Consider the following 14,640-nt stretch of genomic DNA (forward strand, 5'->3'; position numbering starts at 1 on the left):
ATTCTGTTGAAAAACCATTTATATAGGCAGCCGTTTAACGAAGGGAAAAGCAAAAAGTCTGAAATCACGTGCAAAGCACTTTCTGTCAACAAACTTAAAGTGGTCGATGATATAGGTAGGAACCAAACCATGCAGTATCTTACAGCAAATGCAACAAAATTTGAATATATTATTGCCTACTTATGACTAATGCTCCCTCAAAAGTGTGGCCTGGTGAGTGCACTTTTTTTTTTTTTTTTTGAGTGAGCACCAAGTTCTAAAAACCAACCATTTTTTAAATCCCAGTATTAGCATTGCATTTCTGTATATTGCACAAACAAACATATGGTAATTGATTTAGTTTAGTTCAATTAATTTTTATAGTTTAATTTTGTTTGAAAGTCTGGTTGGGTCAGTATTTTTGTGAGTGACCATTCAACAACCAGGTAAAATGTTTGAGTGATTGTTCAAGTGCTCCTCTTATAGCGAACATGACTGTGTTAGGTTATGGGCACGCTAAATACACCATGGAATGATAAGTTGCACATGTCCCTCAGTAATAAGCCCATATGTATACCCTCTGACAGTTGTATACTAAGCAATTTAAGCACACTGTTTATAAAATAGCACATACCACTTATGTGACTTATGAGACTGGAAGTCCCAAATGAAAACAGCAGAGACAGAACAAAAAAAACAACAAAAAAGAAATTTAAAAGAAAAATCAACAAAGGCAAAATAAAACAAAAATAAAAGCAGGACAAGGGAGACAGCACAGAAGATGACCTAACTGGCTGCCATCTTGTTGGAATATTCATTTCTATCTCTACCTCTGTCTTTATATTTTTATCTTTACTTTTCATAAATTGTTTCTTCAGGTACTTTAGTTAGATTGTGAGCCTTTGGGACAGTTAGGGAATTTCCAAGTACCTATCTTATTTATTTTTATTTATTGTATCTTTTAATGCATCATTTTTGTAAACCGCTTAGAAACCTCACGGTTATTAGCGGTATATAAGAATTAAATTAAATTAAAAATTATGTGCATAACTGCTAATTACTGGCATCAATCACACACTTAACCATTGCTATTCTATAAACTACCCTTATCATAAGAATGATGACACCGAGGAATGGTTTCCGTTTTAGATAAATTAATCAACTCATCTATTTCTTCTTCAGTCTTCTTATAATGATTAATACTTCTTTTTTAATATTAGTACTTTTTCACACCAATCATAGGATCATTCATATTGAACTGGGGATAAAGAAACCTCAAGTGCTCGCGGCAGTTTCATTTTAAAAACTGGTCTTGGTCAAATCTGCCTAGTGATAGCCCGCACTTGAAGCTTCTTTATCCCTGTTGAATATGAATGATACTATGATTGGTGTGAAAAAGTACTAATATTAAAAAAGAAGTATTAATCATTATAAGAAGACTGAAGAAGAAATAGATGAGTTGATTAATTTATCTAAAAAGGAAACCGTTCCTCGGTTTCGTCATTCTTATGATACAGGAAATTTGTCATTGATATTGTGAGAGTGTGGGTTGTAATATTCTATAAACTAGACACAATATTGACACCTAAATTTAGGCTTCAGTCAATAATCAGGGACAATGGTAAAACGAAACACTTTATAGAACGGACTCCACTGTGAATTCAGCCTTAGTCCCACTCATTAAAGAAAACTTTTTTTTTAAACAATAATTTATTTTTGCTGCTTAATGTATAAAATATTATACTAATAGGAGTGCGATGTATATAAAGAAGTTGAAGAAACAAGTAAGTGCCAAGCTATTCTTTTTGACTGAATCAGATTTGAAAAAGAAAGAAATTAGAATAAAAGATATAAATGTGAAGGGGGAGGAGTTATCCCATGACTGGAGAAGAATGAGCCAATATGGTGGCTTGAAAGAATTGTAAGGCTCCTTTTACAAAGGTGCACTAGCATTTTTAGCGCATGCACACGATTAGTGCACGCTATAGCACGTACTAGCCGAAAAACTACCGCCTGCTTAAAAGGAGTCGGTAGCGGCTAGCACGCGCACTAAAACCGCTAGCTCACCTTTGTAAAAGGAGCCCTAAGACTTTTTCCTACCCCTATTAGTATTTTATATATTAAGCGGCAAAAATAAGTTATTGTTAAAAAAAATTATTCTTTAATGAGTGGGACTAAAGCTGTGAAATACTTAAATTTAAGCACCAGCTTATAGAATTGCCTTATAAATAAATAACCTTTGTAAAGAATTTCACAGCTTTGGCCATGCAACTGAAAAGCTCAACTGTGAGCCTCAGATAAATGCAGATAGCTAACAGATGGCATCCATACCAGGCCATCCCCCAATGATCATAATGAATGCTTTGCTTTCTGAAACTGTAGCAAGGATTTCAAACAGCATCCCCTCTGAGAATTTTGTACATTAAAATGATCACTTTGGTTATTTGGTTTCGCTGTGTATAATTCAATGTAATGTGTTCAGTTGAGGCAGTGTAATGCCATTCAAACAACTGAGTTCAAATCTAGCTGTAGCATTTTGAATCGTTGTGACAGGGAAGGTAAATCGGGAGGAGGTGTAGCGCTATACACCAGGGAAAGCATCAAAACTACCAGAATCACAGATGTAGGATACACCGGGGAATCACTCTGGGTGAACCTGGCCAGAGGGAATGAAAAATGCCTTTACCTTGGTGTGATATACAGACCTCCCAGGCAACAGGAAAACAAAGACATGGAATTAATCGAAGACATAGAGAACATCACACTACACGGGGACACAGTAGTGCTGGGAGACTTCAACATGCCCGATGTAGATTGGAACACACTCACCGCAACTACAGGTAGCAGTAAAAGAATATTAACCTCCATAAAGGGTGCACGTCTCAAGCAAATGGTGCTGGAACCCACCAGGGACCAGGCGATTCTGGACCAGGTACTCACCAACGGGGATAGCGTCTTAGACGTCTCGGTGGGTGATACACTGGCCTCCAGCGACCATAATATGATATGGCTCAACCTCAGGAAAGGTTTCTCTAAGTCAACCACGCAACAAGGGTTCTCAACTTTAGAGGCACGGACTTCAACCGTATGGGAGATTTCGTCTATCAGGAGCTATATAAACAAACAAAATCTGACAATTTAGAGGATATGTGGTCGTCTCTGAAGTCTATCCTACATAAAGCAACAAACCGATACATAAGAACAGTAAGTAAAAGCAAGAGAACCAAAAGACCCCGATGGTTCACTAAAGAAATTTCGGACCTAGTCAAGAAGAAAAAGGAAGCATTCATCACCTACAAACATTTAGGGTACCAGGAGGCGAAAAAGGACTACCTAGACAGAGCTAAATCTGTCAAAAAAGAAGTCAGAGAGGCCAAACTCCGAATGGAAGAAGAGCTAGCACGGAATATTAAGAAAGGGGATAAAACTTTCTTTAGCTATATTAGTGACAGGAAAAGAAACAAAGTTGGGATAGAACGGCTGAAGCAATCGGACGGTAACTTTGCAGAATCAGATTCTGCCAAGGCAAACCTACTAAACGAATACTTCTGTTCAGTCTTCACCTGTGAAGCACCAGGAACTGGTCCACAACTTCAGACGGGAGATAACCAGAAAGACCCGTTTCAGGATTTCGAGTTTACGCCCAGTAGCGTCTACAACGAACTATCAAGACTCAAAGTAAACAAGGCCATGGGACCGGACAACCTACACCCCAGGGTGCTCAGGGAATTGAGCGAATTCCTGGCGGAACCATTATCTGTGCTTTTCAATCTTTCCTTACGCACAGGAAGAGTCCCCTTGGACTGGAAAACAGCTAACGTAGTTCCACTCCACAAAAAGGGCTGCAGGACAGAGACGACAAACTACAGACCAGTGAGTCTCACATCTGTAGTGTGTAAACTAATGGAAACTCTGATTAAACAGAATCTTGACACAATCTTAAACGAGGATAACCTACGTGACCCCCACCAACACGGGTTCACCCAGGGTAGATCATGCCAATCTAATCTGATTAGCTTTTTTGACTGGGTTACTAGACAACTGGATGCCGGAGAATCACTGGATGTGGTATATTTGGATTTCAGTAAAGCATTTGATAGCGTCCCACACAGAAGGCTATTGAACAAGTTGAAAACGATGGGGTTGGGAGACACTCTAACTACTTGGGTTGGGGATTGGCTGAGCGGTAGACTTCAAAGGGTGGTGGTGAACGGTACCCCATCCAAGGCGTCGGACGTGATCAGTGGGGTGCCGCAGGGCTCAGTCCTAGGCCCGATTCTACTCAATTTATTCATAAGAGATATGACGCAAGGACTTAAAGGAAGGGTTGCACTGTTTGCTGACGACGCCAAACTTTGCAACATAGTAGGCAAAAGCGTATTACCTGACAATATGACACATGATCTACTACTGCTGGAAAGATGGTCAACTACTTGGCAGCTAGGCTTCAATGCTAAAAAATGCAAGATAATGCACCTGGGCAAGAGTAATCCATGTAGAACTTATGTACTGAATGGAGAAACATTGGTTAAGACCACTGCAGAACGCGATCTAGGGGTGATTATTAATGAGGATATGAAGGCTGCCAATCAAGTGGAGAAGGCTTCCTCCAGGGCAAGACAGATGATGGGTTGCATCCGCAGAGGTTTTGTCAGCAGGAGACCTGAAGTAATGATGCCGTTATACAGATCCATGGTGAGGCCTCACTTGGAGTACTGTGTTCAGTTCTGGAGACCACACTACCGTAAAGACATACTAAGAATCGAGTCGGTTCAACGAATGGCGACAAGGATGGTCTTGGGGCTCAAGGATCTCACGTATGAAGAAAGACTAAAAAAGTTGCGGCTGTACTCACTTGAGGAAAGAAGAGAACGGGGAGACATGATTGAAACGTATAAGTACATCAAGGGACGCATCGAGTCGGAAGATGATCTCTTCTGTCTCATGGGACCCTCAAACACCAGAGGGCATCCGATGAAAATCAGGGGAGGGAAATTTCGTAGCGACTCCAGAAAGTACTTCTTCACCGAGAGAGTGGTGGATCATTGGAATAGACTCCCATTGCAGGTGATTAAGGCCAGCAGTGTGACAGATTTTAAGAAGAAATGGGATATTCACGTGGGATCTCTAGGGGAGTGAACTCTGGGGGGGGGCGGATAATTGGAATGGGCAGACTTGGTGGGCTATAGCCCTTTTCTGCCGTCTTTTTCTATGTTTCTATGTTTTCTGGCACCATCTACAAAAGAATAAATTACAATAGTCAACACATGATAGAATGAGAGAGTGAGCCTTTTTCTATTTTAGGATCCCATGTAAATGTTTAATTACTTATTATGGAAATTACTACGGGGCTCATTTTCAAAAGAGGAAGAGGATTTCAAACTTTAGCAGCCTGGTAGGAAAAACATACCTTCTAAATCAGTGGTTCCCAACCCTGTCCTGGAGGACCACCAGGCCAGTCGGGTTTTCAATCTAGCCCTAATGAATATGCATGGAGCAGATTTGCATGCCTGGCACCTCCATTATATGATGATCTCTCTCATGCATATTCATTAGGGCTATCCTGAAAACCCGACTGGCCTAGTGGTCCTCCAGGACAGGGTTTGGAACCATTGGTCTAAATGATTTTTCCTTATCACACTAGTAGCAGTTGGAAAATTAAGCATGAAACTACAGGTGCTCCTTGAAGTAGCAAATTTAACCCCCCACCCCCACCCCTGTCCCTTTGACAAAGCCACACTGCCAAGCATGAACTAAATGCTGAGCCACCCATAGGAACAAAATGGGCAGCTTGGCATTTAGCTCACGCTACTAGGCAGCATGGCTTTGTAAAAAGGGGGGGGGGAGAGGGGTTAGTAAGAATAGGTAAGAAAGATGTCGGCCTCTCAGAAGAATTTCCATGTAATGCTTTATAAACCAAGCAGGTAATTTTGAGCTTAATCCTAAATTTTATTGGGAACCAGTGCAATCTCTGCAACAATGGAGTTGCCTCTCAAAGCATCTAGCTGAAAAAAATTAGTCTGGCAGAACTGTTTTCCTCTGTGTAAGGGGTTCTCAACCAAGGCCTCAGATCACACCTAGTCAGTGAGGTTTTCAGGATACCCACAATGAATATGCGTGAGATAGATTTGCATAGAATGAGGGTAGTGCATGCATAAAACAGTGGATTTGATCCTGACCTTAGTCAAAAATCATTCAATAATTTTTATTCAACATTATATTTAATCACTAGTCTTTAAGCCTGTTACATTAATGGGTGCTAGAATAGATGTGTGTGTCTGTCTTTCTTTCTTTCTCTCTCTCTCTCCTTGGCCGCTGTCTGTCTTTCTGTCTCTCTCTTTCCTCGGCTGTCAACCATCATCCCTTGCCTGCTCCCCCTGTCCAGCAGCAGCTCTTCTCCCTTTGTTTTACCTCCCCCTGTCCCTGTATTTCTCTGTTGCGCCATGCCTGCCTGTCTCTCCGTGAGACAGGCAGGCATGTCTCTCCTGTCTCCCCTCCCAGAGCATGATTGCTGTCTGCCCCCCAGCACACCCCTCCCCCCAAAGCAGCCCCCTTTCCCCCTCCACTTCTTACCAGTATGGGACACCTTGCAGCACCCACACGACAAACTCCTGCCGTTGCTGAGACAAACCGCCGCTCAATCCACTGCGCCCCAAGCCCACGCACGTGCCCCAAGCCGCCCCACGCACCGCAAATGGAATGTGGCAACGGAAGCACACAGCACGGTGGCAGGGATCACGGCCTCCTAAGTGCGCATGCGCGCTTAGGGTTTTATTATAGAGGATTCTATAGAGGAAAAGACCTCAGTGGGTCAGGTCACACTGTATTTACAGCTGCATAACCATACAATACTGATATTGCTGATCCTCATTGTAATCATTGGTCATATAACCTCCCAAATTGATTATGTTGCACCAAACTTTCAATTATAATTAATCTTAAATGTATCATTGCATTTTTGTATTCTATAGTGTTTGATAAACACAATCTTCATAACTTTTCTTCATTACTAAACCATGCATTGCATATATTTGCAAATAAGTCCCTTTCAAACAAACTGGCTGAATCTACAGCACAGTCAAAAGATAAGCATGTGCATGCTATTCTATAACTCTGGGTGCTAAAATCCCATAGTGTGGAACCCAAAAGGGACATGGGTGGGTCAGAGGTGTTCTGAAAATTTGCATACAGTTTTATAGAATAGCGGCATTTATACCAAATTTGGGAGTTAGAATTGGTACGTTATTCTATAAAAGACACTCAACCCGGAGCATTCTTTACAGAATATTGCAGTGCCGATTTTTTTTCAGCCCTGATTTTGAGCACTATTTACTAAGAGCTCCTTTTACAAAGCCACGTTAGCAGTTTAATGCTAATTTGCCGGCCGCACTAGCCGCTACCGCCTCCTCTTGAGCAGGTGGTAGTTTTTCGGTTAGCACATGGGTTAGCGTGCGCTAAAAAGTTGCGTGAGATAAAGCCGCTAACGCGGCTTCGTAAAAGGAGCCCTGAGTCTGGCCCTATGTGATTATGTACTATTCCAAAACCCCATTCGAATTCCAAAATGTTTGAGTTCCAAGACAATTTTTCCCATTGGAAAATAATAAAAACTGGATTAGTCCATTCCTTGGTTCCACAAACTCAGATTTTCAAATAAATTTAACAGTAAACACACTGGATTTGTTTTGGGCAGGAATAATGCGCTGTGGCATAGACAGCAAGATCGGGCCCCCCAACTGGCAGAGACAGCAAGATCGGGCCCCCTTGGCAGAGACAGCAAGATCGGGCCCCCACTGGCATAGACAGCAAGATCGGGCCCCCTTGGCAGAGACAGCAAGATCGAGGCCCCACTGGCATAGACAGCAAGATCGGGCCCCCCCAACTGGCATAGACAGCAAGATCGGGCCCCCCAACTGGCATAGACAGCAAGATCGAGCCCCCTTGGCAGAGACAGCAAGATCAAGGCACCCACTGTCATAGACAGCAAGATCGGGGCCCCTTGGCAGAGACAGCAAGATCAAGGCACCCACTGGTATAGACAGCAAGATCGGGCCCCCTTGACAGAGACAGCAAGATCAAGGCACCCACTGGAATAGACAGCAAGATCGGGCCCCCCAACTGGCATAGACAGCAAGATCTAGCCCACAACTGGCATAGACAGCAAGATCGGGTCCCCCAATTGGCATAGACAGCAAGATCGGGCCCCCCCTGGCATAGACAGCAAGATCGAGGCCCCCACTGGCAGAGACAGCAAGATCGAGGTCCCCACTGGCAGAGACAGCAAGATTGGGCCCCCCAATTGGCATAGACAGCAAGATCGGGCCCCCTTGGCAGAGACAGCAAGATCAAGGCCCCCACTGGCATAAACAGCAAGATCTGGACCCTAAATTGGCATAGACAGCAAGATCGACAACTGCAAGCAGTGCTCAGCCCAGAGCTTCCCTCTGACGTGAACCGCCCAGGCGGAAACAGGAAGCTGCGTCAGAGGGGAAGCTTTGGGCTGAGCAACACTTGCAGTTCCCGTACATTCAGATTCCAAAGCAGCGTTCGGATTCTAGGGCAAAATTTTATTTAAAAAAATAGTTCAGATTCCAAGTTGTTCGAGTTCTGGGGCGTTCGGATTCTGAGGTACCACTGTATTTGAAACAGTATCTGAAGTTTGTGAAAGCTCATTTTTCTGGTTGATTTTTCCTGTGGTTTCCTAGGTCCAGCTCATGGAGATTCAGGTTTTGGCTCTTGGTTTTATGGGGGGGTGGAAAAAAAATTACATTTCTGAAGTTTCTATCATGATGTTAATTGTATATCTGGTATATATTCTGATTTTCTTATTAGGCCCCCCCCCCCCCTTTTTTTACAAAGCCATGCTAGCGACTGTGATAATTGCACCGACGTCCAGAGGGAATTAATGGACATTGGAGTGTTTGCCACGTGGCTTTATAAAAGAAGCCCTTTGTTTTTATATTATAGATTTGGATTTGTGTACGTATCTGTGTTTCATTTATATCATGTTTCATATTGTTATTATGTTATTAGTATTTCCTTTTTTTTTTTTTTTTAATCACTTGGAGCAAGGGACAAGCAATTAAACCTGGAATTAAATAGACATCATATTTCCGTAGGGAAGGTAAACAGAGCAGTTAATTATGCAATTAAAACTCTTTGTATGCAAATGTTTTTTTCTTGGACATATATGTAAAAAAAAGTGAGCAAAAGTATGTAAATGAAAAAAAAAAAAAAAAGAATTTATATGTGACACAAAGAGTTAGATTCTTACTGTGTGCATCCTCAGGGGAGGGGGTACCTTTTCAGTGTGTGGTTTTTGTGCTTGGCATATCCTGCTGGGTATCTCCAATTAACTCAGGCACACACAGCAGAGAGCTGACTGGAGCACCATTCATCAGTCAGAAACAAAAGCACCCTTTTAAAGCGGGTCAAAGCATTTAATCGAAAACAAGCATTTACAGGTTATGCAAAAATGATATTAGTCATCAAGCCTGCTTTAGAGGCTTACTTTTGTTATCCCTCTTGAAAGATCTTTTGTTTTCGACTTAGATTAGCACTGTAGTCCTTTTATTTTATTTTCTTTTTCGCCTTTACGCTTTTCCTGTCTCTCTCATCACATCGTTTTGCTCTTCCTGACATCTTACAAAAAGCATTGTTTTCTTTCATTCAACATTCCTGTGGGTACACAAGCTACCATCAGCGCTTTTCTCCTTATTTATTTCATGCTCCTCTGCCTGCCAGAACATATATTCCATTTTATCCATTTGAATTTCTGTGCATTTAGAGCTTTCCTTGGAATCTCCAATATACACTAGGATTCATGGACAGAGATTGCTCATTTTATCCTGCTCTGACCAAAAGCTTCTAAACTTGTATTCCCTAGCCAAACAAGCTGGGACTTCACCATAATATAAATGCATTTGTAACCACCATCCCCACCCCCACCCCAAACACATGAAAACCAGCATGTTAGCTTCTATATCATTATATCATAATTATGTCATATTAAGGTAGAGGTTTAAGAATGTGTCTGTTGTAAATCAGAACTAAGCAAGTGTGGATATCAGTAACAAGAACTACCCACTGATAATAATAGAAACCGAATCCCTCAGAGCCCCAGTCACATAGGGCTGCTTTTACCAAACCATGATAGCGATTCCCTATGGCAAATGCACAGAAGCCCATAAGACTGGGCATTCAGAAAAGTTGAAAGGGGACAGATTCAAAACGAATGCTAGGAAGTTCTTCTTTATCCAACGTGTGGTGGACACCTGGAATGCGCTTCCAGAGAGCGTAATAGGGCAGAGTATGGTACTGGGTTCAAGAAAGGATTGGACAATTTCCTGCTGAAAAGTCCCTCCTTGAAGGCCGCAATCCAATCGGGTTTTCAGGATTTCCCCAATGAATATGCATTGAAAGCAGTGCATGCACATAGATCTCATGCATATTCATTGGGGAAATCCTGAAAACCCGACTGGATTGCGGCCCTCGAGGAGGGACTTTGAGACCCCTGGTAGAGGATTACTGCACAGGTCCTGGACCTGTTGGGCCGCCGCGTGTGCGGACTGCTGGGCACGATGGACCTCAGGTCTGACCCAGTGGAGGCATTGTTTATGTTCTTATGTTAACTGAACGGGCTCTGGTGCATTTGCCATGGGGAAATCGCTACCACAGCTCTGTAAAAGGAGCCCTTAGCGCTACACACATCCACAGCTGTTTAATAGGAAAAGCATTAATATCATATCTGCCATTCAAATGTTATTATGTGTGATTATGTGTTTCATTGGTATCATGCTGACAGTGTAGTCTATCATTGTTATTTGAATGTTCTTTAATGCCAAAGTCCCTCCTTGAGGGCCGCAATCCAGTCGGGTTTTCAGGATTTCTCCAATTAATATGCATGAGATCTATTTGCACGCACTGCTTTCATTGTATGCTAATAGATCTCATGCATATTCATTGGGGAAATCCTGAAAACCCGACTGGATTGTGGCCCTCAAGGAGGGACTTTGACACCCCTGTCTATGCTGACTGTTATGGTATCATTTGTTGTACTGCCATTTATCATATTTCTGTTATTACTGATTAGCAGTGCTGTTAAATATGTGTATTTCAGATACTGTTTCATATTAGTCCTATTATTAGGTTTCAAATTTGCCATTTCCAAGTTTACCTCATTTAAGTATTTGTTTATATTTGATCATTTTACTATTGTTCTGCTGTTTACAAATGATGTTTTATGTTAAACTGTACCTGCTGTATGCCACTCTGGTTAGATTTCTTCATAATAAATTGTTATTAAAGCCCAATAAATAAAAATACATATCTTAGGGGTCCATATAATCATAGTGTTATAAGCATATAGAGGGGATCTTCCTAGTCCAAAAAAAAAAAAAAAATACTACATTGAGATCAGAAAGACTATAAAAAAAAGTTTGTCTATGCATGGATGCATGTTAGTATGAACCAATGGGAAAAATCTAAAAAGGTTATGATGCATTTATTTTCTGATTCTTCTGGGAGTGATGACCACTCTTTTTCCAGGGAAGGATCCAAGTGGTCTGGAGAGCAAAAGTCAGAACACTCCAAAGGACCAAGGGAACTAGACCTCAGGCACGGGCTCAGCAATAACATGTTTCAACAGTGATTAATTTGTCATATCATAATTTAACAGCATTTGAGCTGACAGTTCTGTCTAAGGGTTTATCTTTTGTTCCATTTCAATTGCTTGATCCCTTTCAGTTTTGGATGGACTTTGAGAAATTTGTTAGAAGATTACAACGTAATCTATTCTTTTCAGATAAGCCTTCTACAGGTGGGGTCTGAGGGTTATTAGAAATCCTCATGGATTCCTCCAGGGCCATTAGACTCTGTAATTTCTATCATCAAGCAATTAGTGCTTTGGGAAGTGTTGCAAAAGGAAAGGACTCAATTATATGACATTGACATGCTATAAAAGTTTTGCAGTCTCCATAGTTATTTGTTGTGCAGACAAAGGGGATTCAATTGTGATCTAGGACAAAGAAAAGTATGTGGTTCCGATTCAAGGCCAATTGTCTGATGCTTCTGCCTCAAGTTGTACAGCAAAGTAGCATGGTGATGCTTCAAGGACATAGGTATAGTGCAACTCACAGGTGCAGCTCAACATCAAGGTGTCCTCACTAAAGGGGAATATTTCATAATTATAGATCTCCTGTAGCTCAACATGCATGTGAAATGTCCTTATCGTATGATTGACTCAATGGTAGATCTCAAATGACAGCAATTTACCACTAAAAATTAACTGTTGCCCTTTGAGGTTACTTTCTCTCAAAAGCTGAGTTTTGTCCCTTCATAGCCTCTTAAGAGGCAAGTGAAAACAATATGGGCTATTCTGATGATTGACTTGTGTCACATCAAAGAGACTGATATATGAAGTTATATGTTTCCTATGATGGAGGAACCAGAGCCCTTCTCATGTTGCAGCATAGATAGGCCTAAAGACCAGCCATAGGACTTTTATCAGGTATAGAGGCTAAGGAGACCTGAGGTTGCCCAAAGGGCAGAATTTGAATCATGGCCTCTTATTTTGCTGTAAAGAATGGAGACAAGATATGCATCAAAGGATCACAACCTTGCCCCAAAGGTGTACATGCTGTGCATTGTGTGGATGTCTTTGCAGCTTCTTTTCCATTGTATTTTAAAAGATGATCAAACAGTACTCCTGCACACTTACCATTCTCACTAAAATTCTTCCTGGAAGATCATCTATATGGTGATGGACTCCTATGAAAATGTAATTTAAAAAAAAAATTGTTTTAATAAAAATATAGTAAAGTGGTGATATGAAAGGGGAATCCTTTTATTAAAGTGCGCTAAATGCTAAGATGCCCATAGGAATATAATGGATGTGTTAGCATTTAGCAAGTGCTAAATCAATTAGTGGATCTTAATAAAAAGGACTCCATAAGTTTCATGCAAAACCTCTAATGGAGAGAACTAACTGACCTAAAAGATTACTGAGCCCAGAAGACACCTACAAAAATTCAGTATTCCCATTCCTAATCCATAAAACAAAATCACCTCCCTGTTTTGGAATTCTTTTAGGAATGGACTGTTTACAATGATATGGGAAATGTCAACGACATATCCCATGTCGCTGCATGTCATTAACAAACACACACAATAAAGACTTCTTGTGCTTTTTCTATTTTCTGCGAATAGTACACATTCTGTACATAAGGTGCACTGTTTGGAAGACTTTGCTCCTGAAACAAAACCAAAGGCTAAACAAAACAAAATGAACAATGCTGCACATAGGAAATAAACATTTTAGGCTGCCTCCCTAGATTCTATTTCCCATTCCCATCATCCAAAAACAAAGTGATCCCTACCTGTTCCCAAAAGAAAATACTTTTCTGAAGAGAATTTATTTTATTAAAACCCGGTGTTTTGGCTTTAGGGACACCTTTTTTTCTTAGACACCCTTGTAAATGTGTAATTCATTATAAAACTCAGAAGTATGTTTTCTTTGAACCTCTCCAACTGATGACTTTCCTGTCCCTGTCCCGACTGGAGAAGGAGAGTGCTTAATAGAATAAATATCCTTACTCTCTGATAGCTAATGATTTCATAACGATTATTTTTCTTTGGTTAACTCGCATTTGAATCACATTTTGGATCTGTTTGAGGACTTGAGAAGATTTATGTTAGCTAATTATTGCTTATTTTAGTTTTGGTGTGATAAGTTAATTTTTCTTATCATGAATCCTCTTTCTGTACAAGTTCATCTTGATTGTATAAATTGAAAACTTATAAATAAATTTTTAAAAAAAGAAAATACTTTCCTTATCAACTTGGTTTCTCAAACAGGACCCCTGCTGATAATATGATTTTTTTTCTCCTACTCTCCAGCATCCTGTCCTAATCAATCCTGCCTAGCATCAAAGTTGGAAGTTGTACTAGTCAATGCTAGATCAACATCGAACGTCAAGCCACTAGGAGATAAGGAATTGTCTTCCTGCCAGTTCATAATAGGCCCTTTCATGGAGATTTGGAGAAAATGGGATGATTAGCTTTGGTAGTTAGATAGGGATAGGAGATAGAATTGGGAAGAGAAAGAGGTCATTTTGGTTATGATCAAGAGACTGGGGGGGGGGGGGACACTAGCCATCAAAGTGTCAAGTCTGGATAAGTAAGGCACTGGTGTGGGTATGTGTCCAAGATGGCACGATAGTTTGGACGCTCTTACCTTTTCTTTTAACACTGAAGAGTTTTGGATTTTCCTCATTAAATAGCCTCATACCAAGAGAAAGGGCTTTCTGAAAGCTGTTCCTTTCCAAGCCAGAACATCCTCCTCAATTCAGCAGATATATTAGAACCGGTACCAAACCATAGAAACATAGAAATAGACGGCAGATAAGGGCCATGGCCCATCTAGTCTGCCCACCCTAATGTCCCTCCCCTACCTTCGCCCTGTGAATAGATCCCTCCCCTACCTTCGCCCTGTGAATAGATCCCATGTGACGATCCCATTTGGCCTTAAAATCAGGCATGCTGCTGGCCTCGATCACATGCAGTGGAAGACTATTCCAGCGATCAACCACCCTTTCTGTGAAAATCCTACCCAGCAACCAAAAGAAGTGGGCCTTGCTGAAAGTAAGGATTGGGGAGTGTCTGCTG

General features: G+C 41.2%; 1 protein-coding gene and 1 long non-coding RNA gene across 3 annotated transcripts in view; one reads left to right on the forward strand and one right to left on the reverse strand.

Annotated features, from left to right (window-relative positions):
- GPC3 (glypican 3) overlaps window positions 1–14,640 on the forward strand; it is a 472,642-nt gene that overhangs the window by 309,570 nt on the left and 148,432 nt on the right. The gene's annotated exons all lie outside the window — the stretch shown is intronic.
- The window catches only part of LOC117360854, a 95,476-nt gene continuing 90,340 nt past the window's right edge, over window positions 9,505–14,640 (reverse strand). Inside the window, exons 6-7 of the long non-coding RNA XR_004539537.1 lie at window positions 12,695–12,744; window positions 9,505–9,654 (exon numbers count right to left, since the gene is read on the reverse strand). This is a non-coding gene — a long non-coding RNA (uncharacterized LOC117360854). The remainder of the gene's footprint in view (window positions 9,655–12,694; window positions 12,745–14,640) is intronic.

This window comes from Geotrypetes seraphini, chromosome 5, assembly GCF_902459505.1.
Source record: "Geotrypetes seraphini chromosome 5, aGeoSer1.1, whole genome shotgun sequence".
In the NCBI taxonomy this organism is placed as follows: domain Eukaryota; kingdom Metazoa; phylum Chordata; class Amphibia; order Gymnophiona; family Dermophiidae; genus Geotrypetes; species Geotrypetes seraphini.